Source organism: Aquarana catesbeiana, linkage group LG03, assembly GCF_042186555.1.
Source record: "Aquarana catesbeiana isolate 2022-GZ linkage group LG03, ASM4218655v1, whole genome shotgun sequence".
NCBI classification, from domain to species: domain Eukaryota; kingdom Metazoa; phylum Chordata; class Amphibia; order Anura; family Ranidae; genus Aquarana; species Aquarana catesbeiana.
In genome coordinates, this window is record NC_133326.1 from 336,848,198 (window position 1) to 336,871,779 (window position 23,582).

Here is a 23,582-nt window from a genome sequence, read left to right on the forward strand (position 1 = left end):
AAAATGTACATTTGCATGACATTTCATATAAAGATAGCAGTTGAAATAGCCTTTGCCTAAGCTTAGAGACAACTCGCAATACAAGTGAATAGCCTTTTGTTCTCTGCTTGCCTTTTTTTGGACACAGTTTTGGTCCTCTTTGAAGAATAAGGTAGTATGGAGCATTGCTAAAGCAGTGGCAGGCAACATGTAAAACCTGGTTAGTAGATGGCATTTCCATCTTCTTTAACACTTAAAAAAACAATATGCATTATTTTAGTTATATTAGTATTAGAATGAGCTCCACTTGTTTCTTAAAATCATATGTTTTATTAAAATACAGTAAAACCTTGGATTGCGAGCATAATTTGTTATATCAAAGCAAATTTTCCCATAAGTAATAATGGAAACTCAGATGATTCATTCCACAACACTTTATTCATAAGTCCTTTAGTCTATAGTCCATATAAAAAGATTATAGCAATGTGACTTCAAGGAAACATCAAGGCAACTTTGAGGCAACTTCCATTAAAATAGGATCAGAGGGGGCGGGGCCACCTGGTGATGTAACCGGGTGACCCCGCCCCCTCTGACGCTACGGGGAAGCCATAGGGATCTCTCCGTGCATCAGAGGGGGGCGAACCGAGAGGCCCCATCCCCCTCTGATGCTACAGGGAAGCCATAGGGATGTTCTCGTGCGTCAGAGGGTGGTGGGGTCACCCGGCGATGTCACCGTGTGGCCCCACCCTCAGTTATAAAAGAGCTGTCACCTGAGAGGACGGTCATTATGGCAGATGTCTCCCATGGAGGTGGGTCGGTCGCGTTTTTTTTTTTTTTCTTTTTCGTGGGACAGTTTTATTTTTTATTTTTTAATAAAGTTCTTGTCCCCAAGCTGTGTCATGTCATTTTCACCATTTTCACACTTTTTTTGTGAAATGGTAGGGGTACATTTGTACCCCGTTACCATTTCACACAGGGGGGTGGCCAGGATCTGGGGGTCCCCTTGTTAAAGGGGGCTTTCAGATTCCGATAAGCCCCCCCGCCCGCACACACCCACAACCACCGGGCAAGGGTTGTGGGGATGAGGCCCTTGTCCCCATCAACATGGGGACAAGGTGCTTTGGGGGGCTACCCCAAAGCACCCTCCCCATGTTGAGGGCATGTGGCTGGTACGGTTCAGGAGGGGGTGCTCTCTTGTCCCCCCTCTTTTCCTGTGGCCTGCCAGGTTGCGTGCTCAGATAAGGGTCTGGTATGGATTTTTGGGGGGACCCCATACCATTTTTTTTTAATTTTGGTGCGGGGTTCCCCTTAAAATCCATAATATCCATACCAGACCTAAAGGGCCTGGTATGGAATTTGGGGGGACCCCCACACAATTTTTTTTTTAAATTTTGGCTCGTGGTTTGGTTCCCCTTAATATTCATACCAGACCCAAAGGGCCTGGTAATGGACTGTGGGGGAATCCCATGGTGGTTTTTTTCAATGACTTTTATGTGTATTGCCGGGACTGACAATTCATTATAGCCGTATAGCCATTATAGAGTACTTTTAAATGACTTTTTTTCCTTTAGAAATGCCATTTTGTGCAGGGACTGTTGTAGACATGGGAAACATGCACCACTTTACAGGCATACTATAGATACCCCCCAGGTATTAAAATCACTGCTCCCGAAAAAACAGCCGTTTTTAAAACTTTTTTTTGCATTTTTTTTTTCCCCTGGGGCAGGACCCAGGTCCCCAAACACTTTTTATGACAATATTTTGCATATAAGCCTTTAAAATTAGCACTTTTGATTTTTCATGTTCGTGTCCCATAAACTTTAACAATGTTCGCGTGTTCGAACAAATTTCTTGCCTGTTCGCATGTTCTGCTGCGAAGTGAACTGGGGGGTGTTCAGCTCATACCTACTTATAACCAGTATTTTAGTTTTTGGCCAGCATTTTTGGTCGAATTACCCTATTTTTTGCAAAGATCTCCTCCCGCAAGTCAAAAAAATTTCACTTTCTCACAGATAGATTCTGCCTCGAGGATGATAAATCCAATAGGGAAGCATTAAACTATTTGGCTTTTCAATTGCTTTGGAACTTTAATGGAACTATGTATTCTGGTGGAAGAAGATAGCATGGGAATGGAAATATCAGCAACCACACTGAACAGGAATGTTACATTTAAATGGAACCCCAAGGCTAGGTTCGCCCTTGTATGGGCCCTGTGCATTTGCCTGGGCACAGCAGCCCATTCATTTGAATCGGATGCTGTAATTCTAGGAAACGCAGGGAAAAAGCCCCCAACCCTTTTTAAAAAACATGCAGTTTCGTACACCTAAAAATGCACTGGGTTTTTTAATGCTTGGGGGTGACATTAAAAATCAATGGCACCAACGCATGTTTCCTAACTCACAGCACGTCTTGCCTGTGAGTTAGGAACTCATAAACTTATGCATGGGTTCCTCACCTGCACGGATGTGAATCTAGCGTTATAGTTTATATAAAAAATTAACAAAAATAAGAATAATCCAAATTACCAAGGTATGTATTAGGTCTTCCAATAGTCATAATTCTCCTATTTTCCTTTCATGTTCAGGACTAGGGATGAGCCGAACACCCCCCGGTTCGGTTCGCACCAGAACCTGCGAACGGACCGAAAGTTCGCACGAACGTTAGAACCCCATTGACGTCTATGGGACTCGAACGTTCGAAATCAAAAGTGCTCATTTTAAAGGCTAATTTGCATGGTATTGTCCTAAAAAGGGTTTGGGGACCCGGTCCTACCCCAGGGAACATGTATCAATGCAAAAAAAACTTTTAAAAACGGCCGTTTTTTCGGGAGCAGTGATTTTAATGATGCTTAAAGTAAAAAAAAAAAAAGTGAAATATTCCTTTAAATATCGCACCTGGGGGGTGTCTATAGTATGCCTGTAAAGTGGCGCGTGTTTCCCGTGTTTAGAACAGTCCCTGCACCAAATGTCATTTTTAAAGGAAAAAATCTCATTTAAAACTGCTTGCAGGTTTAATGTAATGTCGGATCCTGGCAATATGGATGAAAATCAGTGAGACAAACAGCATGGGTACCCCCCAGTCCATTACCAGGCCCTTTGGGTCTTGTATGGATATTAAGGGGAACCCCGTACCCAAATTAAAATAAGGAAAGGTGTGGGGCCACCAGACCCTATATACTCTGAACAGCAGTATACAGGCGGTGCAAACAAGACAGGGACTGTAGGTTTGTTGTTAAGTAGAATCTGTTTGTCATTTTGAACGGGTACATTTTTAACGTGTTTAGCTCCAGCCAAAATATCTTTTTTAAGCTTTCTGGAAAACATAGGGAAGGGTTATCACCCCTGTGACATTTGTTTTGCTGTCTTTCCTCCTCTTTAGAAGATTTCACCTCACTTTTTGTCCCAATGACAAATGTTTTTTGAGAATTTGGGTTTTTTTGTGGAACAAGGATTGGAAAGCATCAGTGGAAAGGAGAAATGTTTTTCCCATATTAACTCTTACAGGAGAGAATTTCCCTTCCTAGGGGTAGATTTAATCTCACTTTCTGTTGTCTCCTTCCGTTTGCAAGTAGGAGTCGTTTGTAAGTTAGATGTTTGAAAGTAGGGGCCTGCCCTATATACTCAGCAGAAATTTGGGCCTTAGGTGTTGTTGTGGCCACAACAACGTAAGCCCTCACAGGGCCCTGCTGTGAAATATTAGATCAAGAATTGTAATTACATGCCCCTGTTGAACAGGGGCAGAAAAACTGGGCCTTTGGTGGTGGTGGTGGTGGTGCTGGTGCCACAATACTGTAAGTCCTCAGTCGCTCTTGGTGGGTGCAGAAATGGGCCCTGCTGTGAAATATTAGATCAAGAATTGTAATTACATGCCCCTGTTGAACAGGGGCAGAAAAATTGGGCCTTTGGTGGTGGTGGTGGTGGTGCTGGTGCCACAACACTGCAACCCCTCACAGACACTCTAGCTGGAACACAGGAACGAGCCCTGCTGCAAAGTATTGCATCAAAAATTGTAATTACACGCCCCTGTTAAAAAGGGGCAGAAAAATTGGGCCTTAGGCACTGGTGCTGGTGCCACAACACTGCAACCCCTCACAGACACTCTAGCTGGAACGCAGGAACGAGCCCTGCTGCAAAGTATTGCATCAAAAATTGTAATTACACGCCCCTGTTAAAAAGGGGCAGAAAAATTGGGCCTTAGGCACTGGTGCTGGTGCCACAACACTGCAACCCCTCACAGACACTCTAGTTGGAACGCAGGAATGAGCCCTGCTGCAAAGTATTGCATCAAAAATTGTAATTACACGCCCCTGTTAAACAGGGGCTGAAAAATTGGGCCTTAGGCACTGGTGCTGGTGCCACAACCCTGCAATCCCTCACAGACACTCTAGTTGGAACGCAGGAACGAGCCCTGCTGCAAAGTATTGCATCAAAAATTGTAATTACACGCCCCTGTTAAACAGGGGCTGAAAAATTGTGCCTTAGGCACTGGTGGTGGCGCCCAGAACCAAAAATGTTCTTACAAGCTATCAGCGTGATGATTGAGGAGGAAGAGGATAATTACTCAGGGATAGTCACTCAGCATCAGCATAGCCAGTCTTTGAAGGGATCTGAGATTAAAAAAAAAATTATTCGGTTACATCAGCATCAGGTGCTTGGTAGCTGGTGGTGATCCAAGACTGATTCATTTTTATGAAGGTCAGTCGATCGACCGAGTCGGTGGACAGACGCACCCTGTGATCGGTTACCACGCCTCCAGCAGCACTGAATGTGCGTTCCGAAAGAACGCTGGATGCAGGACAGGCCAGTAGCTCAATTGCATACTGTGCAAGCTCTGGCCAGTGATCCATCCTCAAGACCCAGTAACCCAGAGGATTTTCGGTGGGAAAGGTGTCCAAGTCTGATCTTGCCCCTAGGTATTCCTGCACCATGTAAAACAGACGCTGGCGATGGTTGCTGGAACCGATCATACCTTGGGGCTGCGGACCAAAAAATTGTCTGAACGCATCGGTCAGACGGCCACCTTCTCCACCGCTCCTTCTTTGACTGACCGAAGCCTCAGCAACACGTTGTCCAGAAACAGGAGTTTGTAACCTCCCAGTCTCTGGGAACGCGTTGCACAGACCTTTCTGCAAGGCCGCCCGAAGATGTTTCATCCTCTGCTCCCTCTGCGATGGCAAGATAAGGTCCGCAACCTTACCCTTGTAACGTGGATCAAGGAGTGTTGCCAGCCAGTATTGGTCCTTCTCCTTGATACAACAAATACGAGGAACCTTACGCAGGCTTTGCAGGATCAGGGAGGCCATGCAGCGTAGGTTTGCTGAGGCATTTGGTCCGGAGTCCTCTGGGTCACTAAGGATGACATGTTCCGCAGCCACCTCCTCCCAGCCACGTACAAGTCCATGTGTTTCTTGGGACTGATCCTTTAAAGACTGCTGCTGATGCTGAGTGCCAGGCTCCACCTCCATACTGACTCAATCCCCCTCCTCCTCCTCCTCGTCCTCTTCCTGTGTGATCGGCGGGCACACAGGAACACTGTCTGGATAAAGGAGCCTTGAGATCTAAGGAAGTCCTCCTCTTCCTGCCTCTGTTCTGTCTCAAGTGCCCTGTCCATTATTCCATGCAGCGTGTGCTCCAACAGGTGGATAAGGGGGACAGTGTCACTGATGCATGCAGTGTCACTGCTCACCATCCTCATGGCCTCCTCAAATCGTGACAGGACAGTGCACGCATCCCTGATCATGGCCCACTGGATTAGGCGGTTCTTGGGCAGGTTAAACTCCTCTTCCTGTGTGATCGGCGGGCACACAGGAACACTGTCTGGATAAAGGAGCCTTGAGATCTAAGGAAGTCCTCCTCTTCCTGCCTCTGTTCTGTCTCAAGTGCCCTGTCCATTATTCCATGCAGCGTGTGCTCCAACAGGTGGATAAGGGGGACAGTGTCACTGATGCATGCAGTGTCACTGCTCACCATCCTCATGGCCTCCTCAAATCGTGACAGGACAGTGCACGCATCCCTGATCATGGCCCACTGGATTAGGCGGTTCTTGGGCAGGTTAAACTCCTTTTGGAGGTCTGCCAGCCGAGCACTGGCATTATATGACCGGCAGAAATGCACACAGACTTTCCTGGCCTGCCTCAGGACATCCTGTAAGCCCGTGTACCTGCCCAAGAACCGCTGCACCACCAAGTTAAGGATGTGAGCCAAACAGGGCACATGGGTCCTTTGTCCCTGTCGGAAGGCAGAGAGGAGGTTGGTGCCATTGTTGCAAACCACCATTCCTGCCTTAAGTTGGCGTGGCGTCAACCACCTCTGAACCTGCCCCTGCAGAGCTGACAGAACCTGCAAGGCATGGACATTGCCTTCCACATGCCGGTAGAGAGCCAGAATCGCCTTCCGTGAGAAAAAGTGGAGTTTGGGTACCTGCCACTGAGGAACCGCACATTCCACAAATTTACAGAAGGTGGCAGACTCTGCCAACTGAAAAGACAGCAGTTGAAGTGCTAGCAATTTTGCCAAGCTAGCATTCAACTGCTGGGCATGTGGATGGCTGGGAGCGAACTTCTTTTGGCGGTGCAGCAGTTGGGGCAGGGAAATTTGTCTGGTACAATCTGACGTCTGTGTACCGAAAGCAGATTGCCCACAAGTACTTGGCTGTGACACACCTAATTCTACACCTTCATTCCTCTCAGTGCAGGTCTCAGAGAGGACTGAAGGTATAGTGGGGTTGGAGATCTCAGCTGATGAGGAGCAAGGAGAGGTCCTCTTTGTTCTTTGGTGTGGGTCTTTTAGATACGCTTGCCAACGAACTGCATGGCAGGTCAACATATGTCTGGTCAAGCATGTGGTGCCCAAGCCGGAGATGTTTTTGCCACGCGAGATACGCTTGAGACATATGTTGCAAATAGCAGCGGTGAGATCTGATGCACTCGTCTCAAAAAAGGCCCACACCAAAGAACTTTTGGAATAACGCGCAGAGACAGCAGCGCCCTGCACATGCGGAGCTTTGGGGTGTGATGCAGTCAGTGTGCTGCCCTTAGGCTGGCCCCTGGAGGGCATCCTGCCTCGTTGGTGATGTGCCTCCTCCTCCTCCTCCTCTCTCCTATCAGGCACCCACGTTGAGTCAGTGACCTCATCATCCCCTCCCTCCTCATCACTGGAGCAAACCTGGCAGTATGCTGCAGCAGGGGGAGCATGACTGCCAGATTGCTGTCCTTCTTGGGCACCCCCTCTGTCCGTGCTCACGTTACTGCCTTCATCTAGCTCAGTATCATCATCAGAGCCTTCTAAACGCTGGGCATCCTCCTGGAGCATGTACCCAACACTATGGTCAAACAGTTCGAGGGACTCCTCAGGAGGACATGGTGGGGCTAGGGAAGGAGTCACTGATGCTATTGAGCCGAGGGAAGAGGCCGCGTTGGCAGCTGCTTTGCCAGACAAAGTACCCTGAGCATGGGTGAGAGAGGATGAGGAGGATGAGGACGGCTTGGTCATCCACTCGACCAAGTCTTCCGCATGTCGCGGCTCAACACAGCCAGCTGCCGAAAAAAAGGCCAAGCGTGTCCCACGGCCACATGCTGATGAGGATGCACCGTCTCCATGACCAGCACTGTTGCCTCTAGACACAGAGCCTGCTTGCCCTCTTTTATTGGCTTGTGACTGTCTGCCTCTCCTTGTTGACCTTCCAGACATACTAATGGCCTGTAGCTGCACTAAGCTGGGATATATATATATATATATATATATATATATATATATATATATATGTATATATATATATCCTGACACTACAGCTAACAAAATCAACTGCCTGCCTGTAGTATGAGAACACCACCAACCTTCTACAGGTAGCTTTAGCTGAACACTGTGCAGAGCTCGCAAAAAACTAACTTGTAGCTTATTTAGCTGCCTGCGGTAGTGATAGGATCAGGAAAACACCACCAACCTTCTACAGGTAGCTTTAGGTGAACACTGTGCAGAGCTCGCAAAAAAATAACTTGTAGCTTATTTAGCTGCCTGCGGTAGTGATAGGATCCGGAAAACACCACCAACCTTCGACAGGTAGCTTTAGGTGAACACTGAGCAGAGCTCGCAAAAAACTAACTTGTAGCTTTTTTAGCTGCCTGCGGTAGTGATAGGATCAGGAAAACACCACCAACCTTCTACAGGTAGCTTTAGCTGAACACTGTGCAGAGCTCGCAAAAAACTAACTTGTAGTTTTAGCTGAACACTCTGAGGAGGATGCACTACACTAAATTGTAGCTTTAGCTGAACACTGTGAGGAGGACGCACTACACTAACTTGTAGCTTTAGCTGAACACTGTGCAGAGGTCGCACTACACTAACTTGTAGTTTTAGCTGAACACTGTGAGGAGGACGCACTACCCTAACTTGTAGCTTTAGCTGAACACTATGCAGAGGTCACACTAAACTAACTTGTAGCTTTAGCTGAACACTGTGAGGAGGACGCACTACACTAATATGTAGCTTTAGCTGAACACTGTGCAGAGGTCGCACTACACTAACTTGTATTTTTAGCTGATCACTGTGAGGAGGACACACTACACTAACTTGTAGCTTTAGCTGAACACTGTGCAGAGGTCGCACTACACTAACTTGTAGTTTTAGCTGAACACTGTGAGGAGGATGCACTTCACTAACTTGTAGCTTTGGCTGAACACTGTGCAGAGGTCGCACTACACTAACTTGTAGTTTTAGCTGAACACTGTTCAGAGGACGCACTACACTAACTTGTAGCTTTAGCTGAACACTGTGCAGAGGTCGCACTACACTAACTTGTAGTTTTAGCTGAACACTGTGAGGAGGATGCACTACACTAACTTGTAGCTTTAGCTGAACACTGTGCAGAGGTCGCACTACACTAACTTGTAGTTTTAGCTGAACACTGTGAGGAGGATGCACTACACTAACTTGTAGCTTTAGCTGAACACTGTGCAGAGGTCGCACTACACTAACTTGTAGTTTTAGGTGAACACTGTGAGGAGGACGCACTACACTAACTTGTAGCTTTAGCTGAACACTGTGAGGAGGACGCACTACCCTAACTTGTAGCTTTAGCTATACACTGTGCAGAGGTCACACTAAACTAACTTGTAGCTTTAGCTGAACACTGTGAGGAGGATGCACTACCCTAACTTGTAGCTTTAGCTGAACACTGTGCAGAGGTCACACTAAACTAACTTGTAGCTTTAGCTGAACACTGTGAGGAGGACGCACTACACTAACTTGTAGCTTTAGCTGAACACTGTGCAGAGGTCACACTAAACTAACTTGTAGCTTTAGCTGAACACTGTGAGGAGGACGCACTACCCTAACTTGTAGCTTTAGCTATACACTGTGCAGAGGTCACACTAAACTAACTTGTAGCTTTAGCTGAACACTGTGAGGAGGATGCACTACCCTAACTTGCAGCTTTAGCTGAACACTGTGCAGAGGTCACACTAAACTAACTTGTAGCTTTAGCTGAACACTGTGAGGAGGACGCACTACACTAACTTGTAGTTTTAGCTGAACACTGTGCAGAGGTCACACTAAACTAACTTGTAGCTTTAACTGAACACTGTGAGGAGGACGCACTACACTAACTGTAAATAGTCTAGCTGCCTGACTGTGGTACTAATAGGATCAAAAGAACACCAGCAATTTTCTTCAGGTAGCTGCAAATACTGTAACAAGACAAGCCTGCCTGTCAGTAGGAAGATAACAGGAACGGATCTAGCTAAACTGAATACAGTGTATATATATATATATATATATATATATATATATATATATATATATATATATATATATACAACACCTGGGATGCATATATATACACAATACACTGTAAGTGCAGCTAACTCACTGACTGTCCTGCCTAATCTAGCTAACTCAAATGAAATGACACTGTCTCTCTCTCTCTCTAAGCACGCCGGAACACACTACACAGGGGCTGCCGTGCTGGCGGCCTTATATAGTGTGGGGCATGTTCTAAACCCCCTGAGCCATAATTGGCCAAAGCCACCCTGCCTTTGGCCAATTACAGCTCTCTCTACTGACGGCGCTGTGATTGGCCAAGCATGCGGGTCATAGTGCATGCTTGGCCAATCATCAGCCAGCAATGCACTGCGATGCCGCAGTGAATTATGGGCCATGGCGCATCACACGAATTTGGCACGAACGGCCCATATCATTCGCAATTCGGCGAACTGGCGAACAGACGATGTTCGAGTCGAACATGGGTTCAACTCGAACATGAAGCTCATCCCTAGTGTCTACTATAGCTCCCTATATAATCTCCAACACCAGGAAAGCACCCCACAACCTACTTCAGAAACAATAGTAAAAGTCCTAAACTCAATCAACTTGCCCTCTCTCTCCTCAGAGGACAGGGCACTCCTTAACCAACCCTTTACACAAGCATAGATTTTGAAAGTTATTCAAGCACTTCCACATGACAAAGCACCCGGGCCCGACGGATTCTCCTCCAAATATTATCAATTTTTCCACCACATTCTAACTAAACATATGGAGATGATGTTTAACGCTGCTGTGTCCAGAGCTTCCTTCTCAGCAGAAATGTTGACTGCAAATATTATTACCATACCGAAACCGGGGAAGGACTCTGCATATGTTCAAAACTTTAGGCCTATTTTTCTCCTTAATGCCGACTTAAAGATATATGCAAAACTCATCTCCACTAGGCTCTAATCCTACCTACCTACTCTTGTTAAAGCAGACCAGATGGGATTTGTTCCAGGGTGCCAGGCCCCTGATGCCACTAGACGAATCATAAACCTCATACATCAGGCAGAGAAGGCCTTCTCTGCTGTTAACATTGGACGCAGAGAAGGCCTTCGACAGGGTCCACTGGGGATACTTATCCATAGTAATGGAGAAGTTTGGCATATGAGGTGAAATATTTTCAGCCATCACTGCTCTATATATGGTCCCATCTGCTTATGTATACTCAAAAGGTCTGTTCTCCAAAAACTTTACAATTTCAAATGGCACGAGACAGGGCTGTCCCCTGTCTCTGCTCATTTTTGCTTTGGTGATGGAACCCCTAGTGTAGAAAATTAGGTCCCATAGTGTCATCAAAGGGATACAGGTAGGGGATATTCTGACATTAGATGACCCTGCTAGATCATTGCCAGCTGTACACCAGATGCTCCATGAGTTCAATCTAGTCTCCCTCTATAAAGTCAATGAAACAAAATCTAGCGTATTGGGTATTAACATTAACAGAACCCTGAAAACTTCCTTACAATCCCAGTTCTCATACCCATGGTCCTCCAACACACTATCCTACCTGGGTATCACTTTAACTTCTCTTCTCTCTAACCTATACAAGGAGAACTTTGCCCCACTTTTGTTAGAGATTCAAAAAGACACTGTTAAAATGAGCAAACTTTACCTATCATGGGCAGGTAGATTGGCAGCGTTTAAAATGTCCATTCTCCCCAAAATGTTATATTTTTTTTAGAAAATTACTAATCCAAATCCCACCCGCCTTTTTTTAAAAATATCCAGAAAATGATATCTACATTTCTGTGGAATAAAGGCAAGTCCAGATGTAATCATGACACCCTTCGGAAGCATAGGAAAGCAGAAGGCATGGGAGTACCAGATCTGCAGGACTATTACATGGCCACATTATTAGACCAACTGAGGTTCTGGTTTACTTATCCAAACTGTAAATCTTGGTGCACCATAGAACACTCAGTAGTGACACCGGGCAACCTGCAGTCACTTCTACTAGCAAACACCATATGCCCTAATCTCAGTACTGGCTTGAACCATCCCACTATATCAGCCTCCATACTAGCTTGGAGGCGCTTCCTACAACATGGTAATCAAACAACCAAACAAACAAAAATCCAACTTAACATAGGAACACTTATGCCCCGTACACACGGTCGGATTTTCCGACGGAAAATGTATGATAGGACCTTGTTGTCGGAAATTCCGACCGTGTGTAGGCTCCATCACATATTTTCCATTGGATTTTCCGACACACAAAGTTTGAGAGCAGGATATAAAATTTTGTCGGAAATTCCGATCGTGTGTACACAAATCCGACGGACAAAGTGTCACGCATGCTCAGAATAAATAAAGAGATGAAAGCTATTGGCCACTGCCCCGTTTATAGTCCCGACGTACGTGTTTTACGTCACCGCGTTCAGAACGATCGGATTTTCTGACAACTTTGTGTGACCATGTGCATGCAAGACAAGTTTGAGCCAACATCCGTCGGAAAAAATCCTAGGATTTTGTTGTCGGAATGTCCGAACAAAGTCTGACCGTGTGTACGGGGCATTAGATTCATTAACCCCAGTATAGCAACTCCCAAATGGGAAGCAAGAGGGATCAGAGAAATCTCGTCTATACTTGAGGAAGGTAAACTTATTTCATATGAGGAACTAGTTTCAAAATACTCCCTCCCAAAAGGAGAATTCCTTACATACACCCAATTAAAATCCACCTTAACACCCAATCTAAATTTGGATATAAAGATTTCCCAGGATGCTTGGAATTTCTGGACATCTCCAAATCCCAAAAAAAGGGAATATCAGTATTTTACAACTGCTTGCATGATAAACTCACCTTTAATGTATCCAAGCCCCTGATCAAATGGGCCACAGAATTGAACGTTGATATCCCAGACCATCAGTGGCAAAAAGCAATATCAAACAACATGTCAAGTTCTAAATGTGCTACGTACTGGGAAATGGCACAGAAACTCCATCTTCGGTGGTAATACACGCCATACATGATAGCTAAGTTTACACCTGAACAATCTAACCAATGTTGGTGAGGCTGCGGCCTAATAGGCACTCTTTCTCACATGTTATGGTTTTGTCCCAACATACGTAGTTACTGGAACTCAGTATTCAAACTCATTACAAAGCTGACTGGGTTCATCTCCAGGCCCAACTTTAAACTGGCAATTCTGAGCATTGGCATAGAAAAATTTCCAAAGAGCCTTAAACATGTGGCTATGCATACACTTTTCGCTGCACGATTAATTCTCATGAGGAAATGGAAATCTATCACAGCCCCGAATGTTGGCGAAGTGGTGAATCTAACTTCCGAAACATACTTTCTGGAACAATTAATGGCCTAAAAACTAGGTGGCTTAACTAAATTCTATGAAGAATGGTCTCCTTGGAGAGAACTCTACAACGAGACATAGCTTAAACCTCTCACAAGCCCCCTGCTGAAAATCACATAAATCAGGAGTCCTGATATAAAGCCGTGACATAAGGTAATTGGGTAACCTACATAACTGGGGCTTCTAACATAAGTATTAATGAATATGATACAAACTATGTGTGGTAAATGGAGCAAAGAGCTTCCAACACTCTGATTCTTAAATTGTCATAAAAGTAAGTCATAAAATCTATATTGAAGACAAAAAGGGTTGACAGGGCTCAGGAACTGAGCTGGAATAGATGGGTAATGGTTGCAATGAACCACATGTATACTCAAAAAGGTTACTGGTGATTTATTCCAAAAATTAAAAAAGTACACATTTGAATGACAATGTTACCACAAGGTTGTAAGGCTGGCCCAGGCACTGATGGATCACTAGGACTGACCGGGTTAACCAACCAAGGGACAATGAAAAAGGAAAGCCACAAGGACATGTCAGCTGCAGTGTGTGGTGTGTAGAGCCGGACCTGCCGGCAAGGGAAGATGGTGTCACTGACACTGGCCATGTACAGCTTGACAAAGCATGTAAAACCTGTAGTCACTGCAACAGAGACACCCTGCTCCACGTTGGCCGTGGCTGGTTCCTTCCCTGACACCTCCGTTCTGGCTTATCTTCGGTGATGCCCCCTTCCTTCGACGCTCACCACGGCGCTTTTCCCCTGGACACAGTCAGCTGCTTGGCTCTATTTACATCGCCAGTGTTAGTGACACCACCTTCCCTTCCCTTGCGGGGGGTCTGTCTTTATACACCACACACTGAAGTTGGCATGTCCTTGTGGTTTTCCATGGTCGGTGTCCCTTGGTTGGTTGTCCCGGTCAGTCCTAGTGATCCATCAGTGCCTGAGCCAGCCTTACAGCCTTGTGGTAGCATTGTCATTCAAATTTGTACTGTTTTCATTCTTGGAATAAATCGCCAGCAACCTTTTTGAGTATACACATGGTTCATTACAACCATTACCCATCCATTCCAGCTCAGTTCCTGAGCGCTGTAAACTCTTTTTTCTTCAGCATTTCAGCATCTGATCCTTCAGCATTAGACAGCAGCACGGTTCAGCTGAACATATATTGCATTATGTGGTTTTTCCTGTGATTAGATCTAGATCATCTAGAAGATGTTAACCATAGAAAATTAGTGAAAATAATTTTTGGGCTTTTATTTGCAGTCACATGGCCACTTTGTTCCCTCTTCCACTCACATTTCCTGGGGGGGGGGTGGGGGCGAAGACTCACAAAAACAATCAGCAACCTCCACCAATGTTACAGGTCCCAGAGGCTTTTTCACTCTATGGAAAATTGTGAGGCATCCTTATGCTGTGGACATCCCTTGACACTCCCTGCTTGTAAAGGGTTGACCAGGTTGGCCAGGGTGTGTGGCAGTAGAAATCTGACTTCAGGACTACAGGAATACCGTGTGTCAGCACGGCATCCTGTAGATCTGAACTAGGAAGATAAACAAAATTGACTACGCTAGGATGGATCTGCTATCATGCCTACCACAGTGTAACAGCCCTGGCCCTCCCCTTTCAATGGCCCACGACCTTTCACTGGTTTCAGCATTTCACCTTTCAGCATTTAAACCTGGCCTAGACATAAGACTGCATAAGACTGCTGTTCCACAAGGTTGAATCAGGAGACAAGCATCCAGGTAAGCACTCTCCCTCGGGGACAAGCTGCATAGGGTTACTGATGCTGACAAGCTGCTAAGGCTTTGGGTTGGACCTGCAGACAAGGCCAGTTGAGGCAGACTGTTTAGGAACAGGCTTGTTTAGTTAAGTTCACTCACAGAGCCCCCCTCCCCCTCCTGCCCACACCCTAGAGTTGCATGCAACTTTAAATGCTCAGCAGGAGACAAATTGCACTTGCATTGCAAATTTGTATCATTTATGCAAATGTACTTTTTTTATTCTTACATCCATTATTCCTCTTGCACACGTACTCCTGTTTGAGCATCTATTTATTCAGCAGTGGGTTTTTTTTTATGTATTTGCACATATTTTTGCGCATATGAGTTCACACAATTTTGCGTATTTTTACGTCCATGCACGTACACTTATTATCGCATTCACAATATGTTTTTTTTTTTTTTTTTTTTACTGAAGAATACACGGCGCTTGTTTACGCACCTGTGTGCATAGGCATATTACAATTAATGGGCTGTATTTTAGCTCAGTAAAAAAAATAAGCTGTACTGTGCTTTTTAAAGCTGCAGTGTGCAAGAGGCCTTACCTGCACCTTCCAGGCAGCTCTCATAAATCAACTGCAATATTTCACAGGAAAAGATCACTGTGAAAAATGGAAATCATTGAAGCAGTCACCACTCTTATGCCCCGTACACACGGACAACAAAATCCTAGGATTTTTTCCGACGGATGTTGGCTCAAACTTGTCTTGTATACACACGGTCACACAAAGTTGTTGGAAAATCCGATCGTTCTAAACACGGTGACGTAAAACACGGTGACGTAAAACACGTACGTCGGGACTATAAACGGGGCAGTGGCCAATAGCTTTCATCTCTTTATTCCGAGCATGCGTGGCACTTTGTCCGTCGGATTTGTGTACACACGATCGGAATTTCCGACAACGGATTTTGTTGTTGGAAAATTTTATAGCCTGCTCTCAAACTTTGTGTGTCGGAAAAACCGATGGAAAATGTGTGATGGAGCCTACACACGGTCGGAATTTCCGACAACAAAGTCCTATCACACATTTTCCGTCGGAAAATCCGATCGTGTGTACGGGGCATTACAGTGAGCACTGCTAGCTTCCAAAAGAAAGGAAAGTATATCATATTTACTTGTTTTAAACTTTTTAAACTTTTTGTATTTTTTTTTTTTTACATTTCTTCAGTATCTAAGCAATTTATGTCATACATCCCTGGTGTCTTCAGGAGGGGAGGATGGGTTTTCATAGCTAAGCACACCCTTCTGTGGAGGATGGATTCAAGGAAGTAAATACTACTTACAATCATCTGCCCTTACTCAGAAATGCTAGAGGGGTGTTTTTCAAAGTGATTTCCCAGCAAAATAAAGAATGGAGACATGGATGGATGGGTGATTGTGCTTTAAATACTACCATTTGACTAAACAGCTTTTTTGGTTTGCGGTGCTCAGATTCAGTGTAATTATGCTTTTGAGAAGAACTTCAGAACTATAAAATGTACTTAGAGTGCAGTGGTTGGAAGTATGTGATATAAAGTCCAGTGTACAGAGTGCAGTGGTCAGGAGTATAAAATGTACAACACAGTGTCTAACAAGCAGGGCTCAGGAGGGCATAACATACACAGTGCAGGCATCATGAGAACATAACATGCAGAGTGTAAGGGGTCAGAATTGAGTAACAAAGAGAATTCAGGAGTCTATAGTGCATGTCGCAAAGACAAAAGAGTGTTTACTGCATAGAGTGCAAGGGTTTGGCGTGCATAATACACAGACTGCAGGGTTCAGGAGTGTGTAATACAGACTGCAGGGGCCAGGAGTGCAAGATGCAGAAAGTGCAGGGGTCAGGAGTATGTAATCCAGAGAGTTCAGGGTTCAGAAGTACACACGGGCTAGTGTACAGAGTACAACCAAAAATGACCCCTCTCCTGCTCGTCCCACCCCACCCTGCCTCTCCACCTCATCCAATCAAAGAACTCTTCGCATTCATTCAACTTGGCAGTTAAAGATCTGACATGCAGTGGCAGAACAAAGTCTTCTCTTCAACTCTGGATGTGATAGGAGTGGAGGAGTAGTCTCCTTTGGCTTTGCAAATGAAAGAGCTCATTTATACGCAAGCCCCACCATTAGATAATTTACATGCAAATTACAAAGTGATTATATTCATATGCAAATTATTTGCATATGAATGCACTATGGGCACAATGTGGGCAGAGCTTTTGAAGAACCCATACACAGGACGGTCCCCATAAACAAAACAGCTGGACTGAGCTGAAAAGGCAGCACAATCCCACAAAATCCAGGACTGTTGCGCAGTGTAGCATAGTGCTACTCCCGCAGGGGCTGCATGTAATAGCTGGCTCTTCCCCAACAGTGCAGAGCCTGCCCACCACCACAAGCACTGGCTCCAACAACTGAGGCTAGGGGATGTCTTTTTAAAATATATTGCTTGAGAATTTTGAACCAGGAGAGGGATTGGGGCATATAATTACTCCAAAATGCTGCACCATAAACAGGAGGGCACTTTTCTCCAGGCTCACAGTCCAGGATTCTGCTGAAAACAGGGGAATGGCCAGTATTCTGAGCCCCTATGAGAGCTATCTCAGTCCATAGTTATCTCTGGCACTTATATCCGAAAAGTACACAGTCACCAGAAATCAATTCGGGCGGCACAGTGGTGCAGTGGGTAGCACTTTTGCCTAGCAGTAAGAAGAGTCACTGGTTCGAATCCCAGCCACGACACTACCTGCCTGGAGTTTGCATGTTCTCCCTGTGCCTGCGTGGGTTTCCTCTGGGTACTCCGGTTTCCTCCCACACTCCAAAGACATGCTGGTAGGTTAATTGGATCCTGTCTAAATTGTCCCTAGTATGTATGAATGTGAGTTAGGGACCTTAGATTGTAAGCTCCTTGAGGGTAGGGACTGATGTGAATGTACAATGTATGTGTAAAGCGCTGCGTAAATTGACAGCGCTATATAAGTACCTGAAATAAATAAAATAATAAATAAAAATAAATAAAAATTCAGGGTCATTATTCACAAGTTCCCAGGACAGCCGCATGCCTTCCATCTTCCTCCAGACAAGACCCTGAGGCTTTGGAACCCTTCCTGCTGAGGAAAGAACCAGGGCTTCATGCTATTTAACACCCCCCCCCCCAGCTACCTTCTAGACACTCCTCTCCAGGTATAGGCTAGGCCATTATAAATGATCTAGCTGATCATTTGAATCTCTCACCCTATGTTCTATAAGCTTTCTCCAGAGGCAAGGGGAGTCAATCAAACACCCAGCCTGTGGAGTGGAACCTAGCTGGTTGCTGCAATACGTGTAAGCGTAGACAAGTAATACAATTGCACTGTAAAGTTATTGGAGAGTAACTAGCCATTTTTTCTAGAAAGTGTCTCATCCTGGACACAAAGACATAGCTTTTAATATTACATGCTTATATTTACTAATCATGCTTTTGGTCCATTTTTAAAATATTGCAAGAACATGTGTTTACTGTATATCACAAGAAAACTCCAATGGCTAATCTGGGCTCTGTTATTAACCCTTTCTCGCCAATGTAACACCTACAGTATATGCAACCTCATGGAAGTGGGCTTTTTTCCATGGGGCCGCATATATGCGTATCTCCCTTTTTTGCTGGGAGCCCACAGCATAACGCACTTCCAGCACAGAGACTGGGATCTCACGAGAGCCCCGGGCCCCGTACTAATGATGGGGACCTGGAACTCCCAATTCAGGGTCATCTGATCGCTGCAGTAGCCTCTGATTGGCTACCACAGTGATCAATCATTGTGAAGCCTGTCCCTGTGTTTCGCTCTCTGTGAATGGAGAGGCAAGATACAATGTATCTTTCTCTTTCCTTGCAGAGAGGAAGCAAAAAAAGTGTGTGTAATAAATAAATTAATAAAATAAAATAAAATAAAAAATAAAGAAAAAATACCTAGATTAAGGTTTGATCTAGGTTAGTGCCAAGGTTAGTGTTTGGGTCAAGTAAGGGTCAAATAACAAAGGTCAGGGTCAGTATATTTTGGGAAGGATGTATCAGCTAGTGTCAGTATTTTTTTTTATTTTTTTTTACTACTTTGGGCCAGTTTCACTTTGATAATAATAATAATAAAAAAAAAAATTAGGAGATATCCTTAACCATTTACTACCAAATAAAAGACCAATTTTTCCTAAAAAAAACAAGGTATAATCCACCTGGATAAACAAAGTAGTTGTGATGATATGTAAGGTTTTACTAACATATGTAAAAGTTGCAAAATTGTGCTTAGGCATTTAGATTGATTTTACCCTTAAGCTTCGTGCACACGATCGGATTTTCGGGAGGGAATTGTGTGATGACAGACTGTTTGACTAAAATCCGACCGTTAGTATGCTCCATCAGACAATTGTTGTCCAACTTTCTGCCAACAAATGTTGGATGGCAGGCTAGTAAATTTTCGCGGACAGTCTGTTGTCAGATTTTCGTATCGTGTGTACACAAGTCCGTCACACAAAAGTCCAAAGTACAAACACACATGCTCGGAATCAATGCTCACCAAACATGATATTAGCAAAAGGTGCCCAAAGGGTGGCGCTCAAGAGCTGAAATTCCACGTAGTATGTCACTACGTTTGTGTTTGTTGGCCGACAATTGTGTACCGTTTGTATGCAAGACAGGTTCCCAGCACACGCCTTTCAGACAAAAGTCTGATGCTTTGTCTGCTGAAAGTCCAATCGTGTGTACGAGGCTTTTTTTTTTTTAACCATTTCATCCCGGAAGGATTTACCTCCTTCCTGACCAGAGCACTTTTTGCGATTCGGCACTGCGTCGCCTTAACTGATAATTGCGCGGTTATGCGACGTGGCTCCGAAACAAAATTGACGTCCTTTTTTTCCCACAAATAGAGCTTTTTTTTGGTGGTATTTGATCATCTCTGTGATTTTTATTTTTTGCGCTATAAACAAAATAGGAGCGACAATTTTGAAAAAAACGCATTATTTTTCACATTTTGCTATAATAAATATCCCCAAAAATACATAAAAAAAAATTTTTTTTCCTCAGTTTAGGCCGATACGTATTCTTCTACATACTTTTGGTAAAAAAAAATCGCAATAAGCGTTTATTGATTTGTTTGCGCAAAAGTTATAGCGTTTACAAAATAGGGGATAGTTTTATGGCATTTTTATTAATAATTTTTTTTTACTAGTAATGGCGGCGATCAGCAATTTTTATTGTGACTCGACGTTATGGCGGACATGTCGGACATTTTTGACATGTTTTTAGGACCATTGTCATTTATACAGCAATCAGTGCTATAAAAATGCACTGATTCCTGTATAAATGACACTGGCAGTGAAGGGGTTAACCACTAGGGGGCGGGGAGGGGTTAAATCAGTACTAGGGAGTGATTACTAACTGTAGGGGGGATGGGCTGTGTGTGTCACTACACTGATCTCTGCTTCGATGACAGGGAGCAGAGATCCAGTGACACTGTCACTAGGCAGAACGGGGAGATGCTTTTTACATCAGCATCTCCCCGTTCGTCCTCTCCGTGAGGCGATCGCAGGTATCCCCGCGGCAATCAAGTCCGCGGGACCCGCGACCCGACTCACGGGAGGCTCACGCACACGGCGGCAAATTCAAAGTAACATACGGGTACGTTACTTTGTGCAGCCGTGCCATTCTGCCGACGTAAATGTACAGGAGCCGGTCGGGAAGCCGTTAAAGTTGTTTTTATTGTAATTTTGAGGTAAATACAAAACAATACAGCCTATTGGGCATACCCAGGCTTGGTCACTACAACTACAAAACTAACAAAACAAAAAAAAACACATTAGATATAAAGATATAAAAAAAAAAAAAAAAAAAAAGAAACCACTGTACGCTCAGCCACCTGTGTAGAATACCAAAGCAATCTTCCAATTCTACACATACCCTACAAAGCTTACTTTAGTTACTTATGAAATAAATTGTACATTACAGTTACATATTTGCATTCCCCCCCCTCTCCATAACTATTGACCGAGCAACCCAGTGATGTTATGAGATCAGAGATGCCATTTGGGCCACTCTCAGTACTTAGTAGAACGTTGCTAATTGTCTGCATTAGTGGACAGGGAATCCATCCAAATATCCCATATTTTGTGGAATTTTTTGGCACAACCGCGTGACAGGTAGGTAGCCATGTACAGTGGCAGAGTCGCGTTCACTAACTTCTTGCAAAAATTAAGTGAGGGTGCTGATGAGGCCTTCCATCTGAGTACTACCGACTTACGGGCATAGTAGAGTAATAATCCTAGCAGGGTTCTAATTGCCCGGCGTGGGGCCAGTGGTTCCACAAGTCCCAGCAGACACACCTCTACAGAGAGTGGCACAGGAACAGTGGTGACAGTCAAAATAAAATTGGTTACCTTGACCCAAAAAGTTTCAATCTGAGGACAGCTCCAGAAAATGTGAATGAAGTCCGCTGAGGATGAGTTACATCTCCAGCAAGAGGCAGGAATAGACGGGTAGATTTTGTGTAGGCGCGTGGGCCTGTAATACACCTTATGTACTATTTTAAATTGCACTAATTTATATCTAGCTGATACTAGCTGTGAAAAGGGACACTCCCACATCTCTTCCCAGTCTTTTGTGTCTAGTGTAGGGAAATCAACCACCCACTTTGCCTTAAGGTTTTCTAGTCCCGTGTGTACGTTAGGGAGTAACGCTTTATATATGGTGGACAAGGGCTTAGGTAGAGCTTCGTCCCTGAGCAGAGTCTCCAGATCCGAGGTGTAAAAGGCCACTTGAACATTTTTAAACTGAGTGTTAAAGGCGTGTCTAAGCTGCAGGAATCTAAACAAATATGAGTTAGGTAAATTATGTTGTTGTTTCAACCTGTCAAAAGTCTGTAGTCGGCCTTCAAAACAGATCTAATTTATATATTTGATGCCCTTGCATGCCCATACACCAGGGTCAGGAATGGACCCGAATTCTGACAATTGCGGATTAAATCAAAGAGGGCTATGCGGAGATATGTGTCCAGAGGGTATGGGGCGACCATGCCTGTATGACCGCTCTCATTGCTGTTGTAAGAGGGAAGGGAGCTCTGGGACCCCTATAAAGTAGGTTCTGTAGCGCCTCATACGACCCCAGCTGTTCTGCTTCCAGGACCACGGCTGCTTTGGACTCATCAGAGACCAGCCAGTTGTGAGCGTGGGATAACAGAGCTGCCACAAAATAGGAATGGAGGTCAGGGCAAGCCAGGCTTCCCTCTCCCCAAGGTCTCTGTAGCACCGTCAGCCTAAATCTCGGATGACCAGTTCCCCAGAGGAAAGATAATAGAATGGTGTTTATCAGGCGAAATACTTTTTTGGGGATCCATACAGGGGCATGTCTGAGGGCATAGAGAAAGGCAGGCAGATGCTTCATCTTAAATAAATTAATCCTCCCGATCAAGGAGAGGGGGAGATGTGCCCATGCCTTCAATCCTGTCTTCGTCATTTGTATCAGTGGTTCTAAGTTAAGGGTATAATAGTCAGAGGTAGATGTAGAGATGTGAATACCGAGGTATGTAATTTTGTCTGTCCATAATAAGGGGAGGTTGGGATCTGCTACGTCCTTTGCGGCTTTATCTATAGATAAAATTTGGGATTTATCCCAGTTTACCTTGAGTCTTGAGCAACTAGTAAAATTTGAAAGAATGGTCAGCGTCTCTCAGAGGGACTGAGCAGGGTCACTCAAGAAAAGGATAAGATCATCTGCGTATAAGGCAACTTTCTCATGTATGGATCCCACCTGTATGCCCCTAACCCCATCCGCTTGTCTGAGGGACGATGCAAGAGGCTCCATCACCAAAGCAAATAGAGCCGGCGACAGCGGACAGCCTTGCCTCGTACCTCTTTCAACAGAGAAAGGTGCTGACAAAGCACCATTAAGTTTTATCTGTGCTGTTGGGTCCTTATATAAAATATCAATCCACCTACGGAATACTTCTCCAAAACCCATAACCTCTAGAACCAAGGACATAAAAGGCCATGCCACCGAATCAAACGCCTTTTCAATGTCTAGTGTAACCATTATCCTCGTGGAGGACTCAGTGGAAGGTAGCTGAAGATGTGTAAACACTCTACGTAGATTTATATCTGTTGATTTCCCCGGCATGAACCCAGTCTGGTCTAATTTAATTAGGGATGGTAGAATCGTCCGCAACCTGGTCGCTAATATTTTTGTTAAGATCTTGAGGTGGTATTTTAGTAAGGAGATCGGCCTATAGGAAATACAGAGGGATATGTCTTTGCCGGGCTTAGGGATGAGGACTATTTGTGCCTGATACATAGAAGGGGGCAAGGACATCTGTTTTTTTACTTATAGAGAAGATCTTCAACAGTTTTGGTGCAATTAATGAGGCATACATTCTATACCACTCACCAGGTAGGCCATCTGGTCCTGGTGTTTTGCCACTGGTGATGAGCAAATCGCTGCCTCACTGCCAAATCTCCTCGGTGGTAAAATCTTTGTCTAAAAATTCAAGATCCTCCTGTGAAAGAGTAGGTAGGTGCAGGGAATGTAAAAACTCCCTATGCCGGTCTTCAGGCCAGCCAGGGACTGCCTTTTTTTTTCATAGAAGGATCTGAATTCATCTAAAATTAGCTCGGGAGCAGAGATCACCCAACCATCAGAACCACAAATTTCTGACACCACTGTCTGCATTTTAATGCATTTAATTCGCTAGAAGTTTGCTATTTTTGTCTCCGG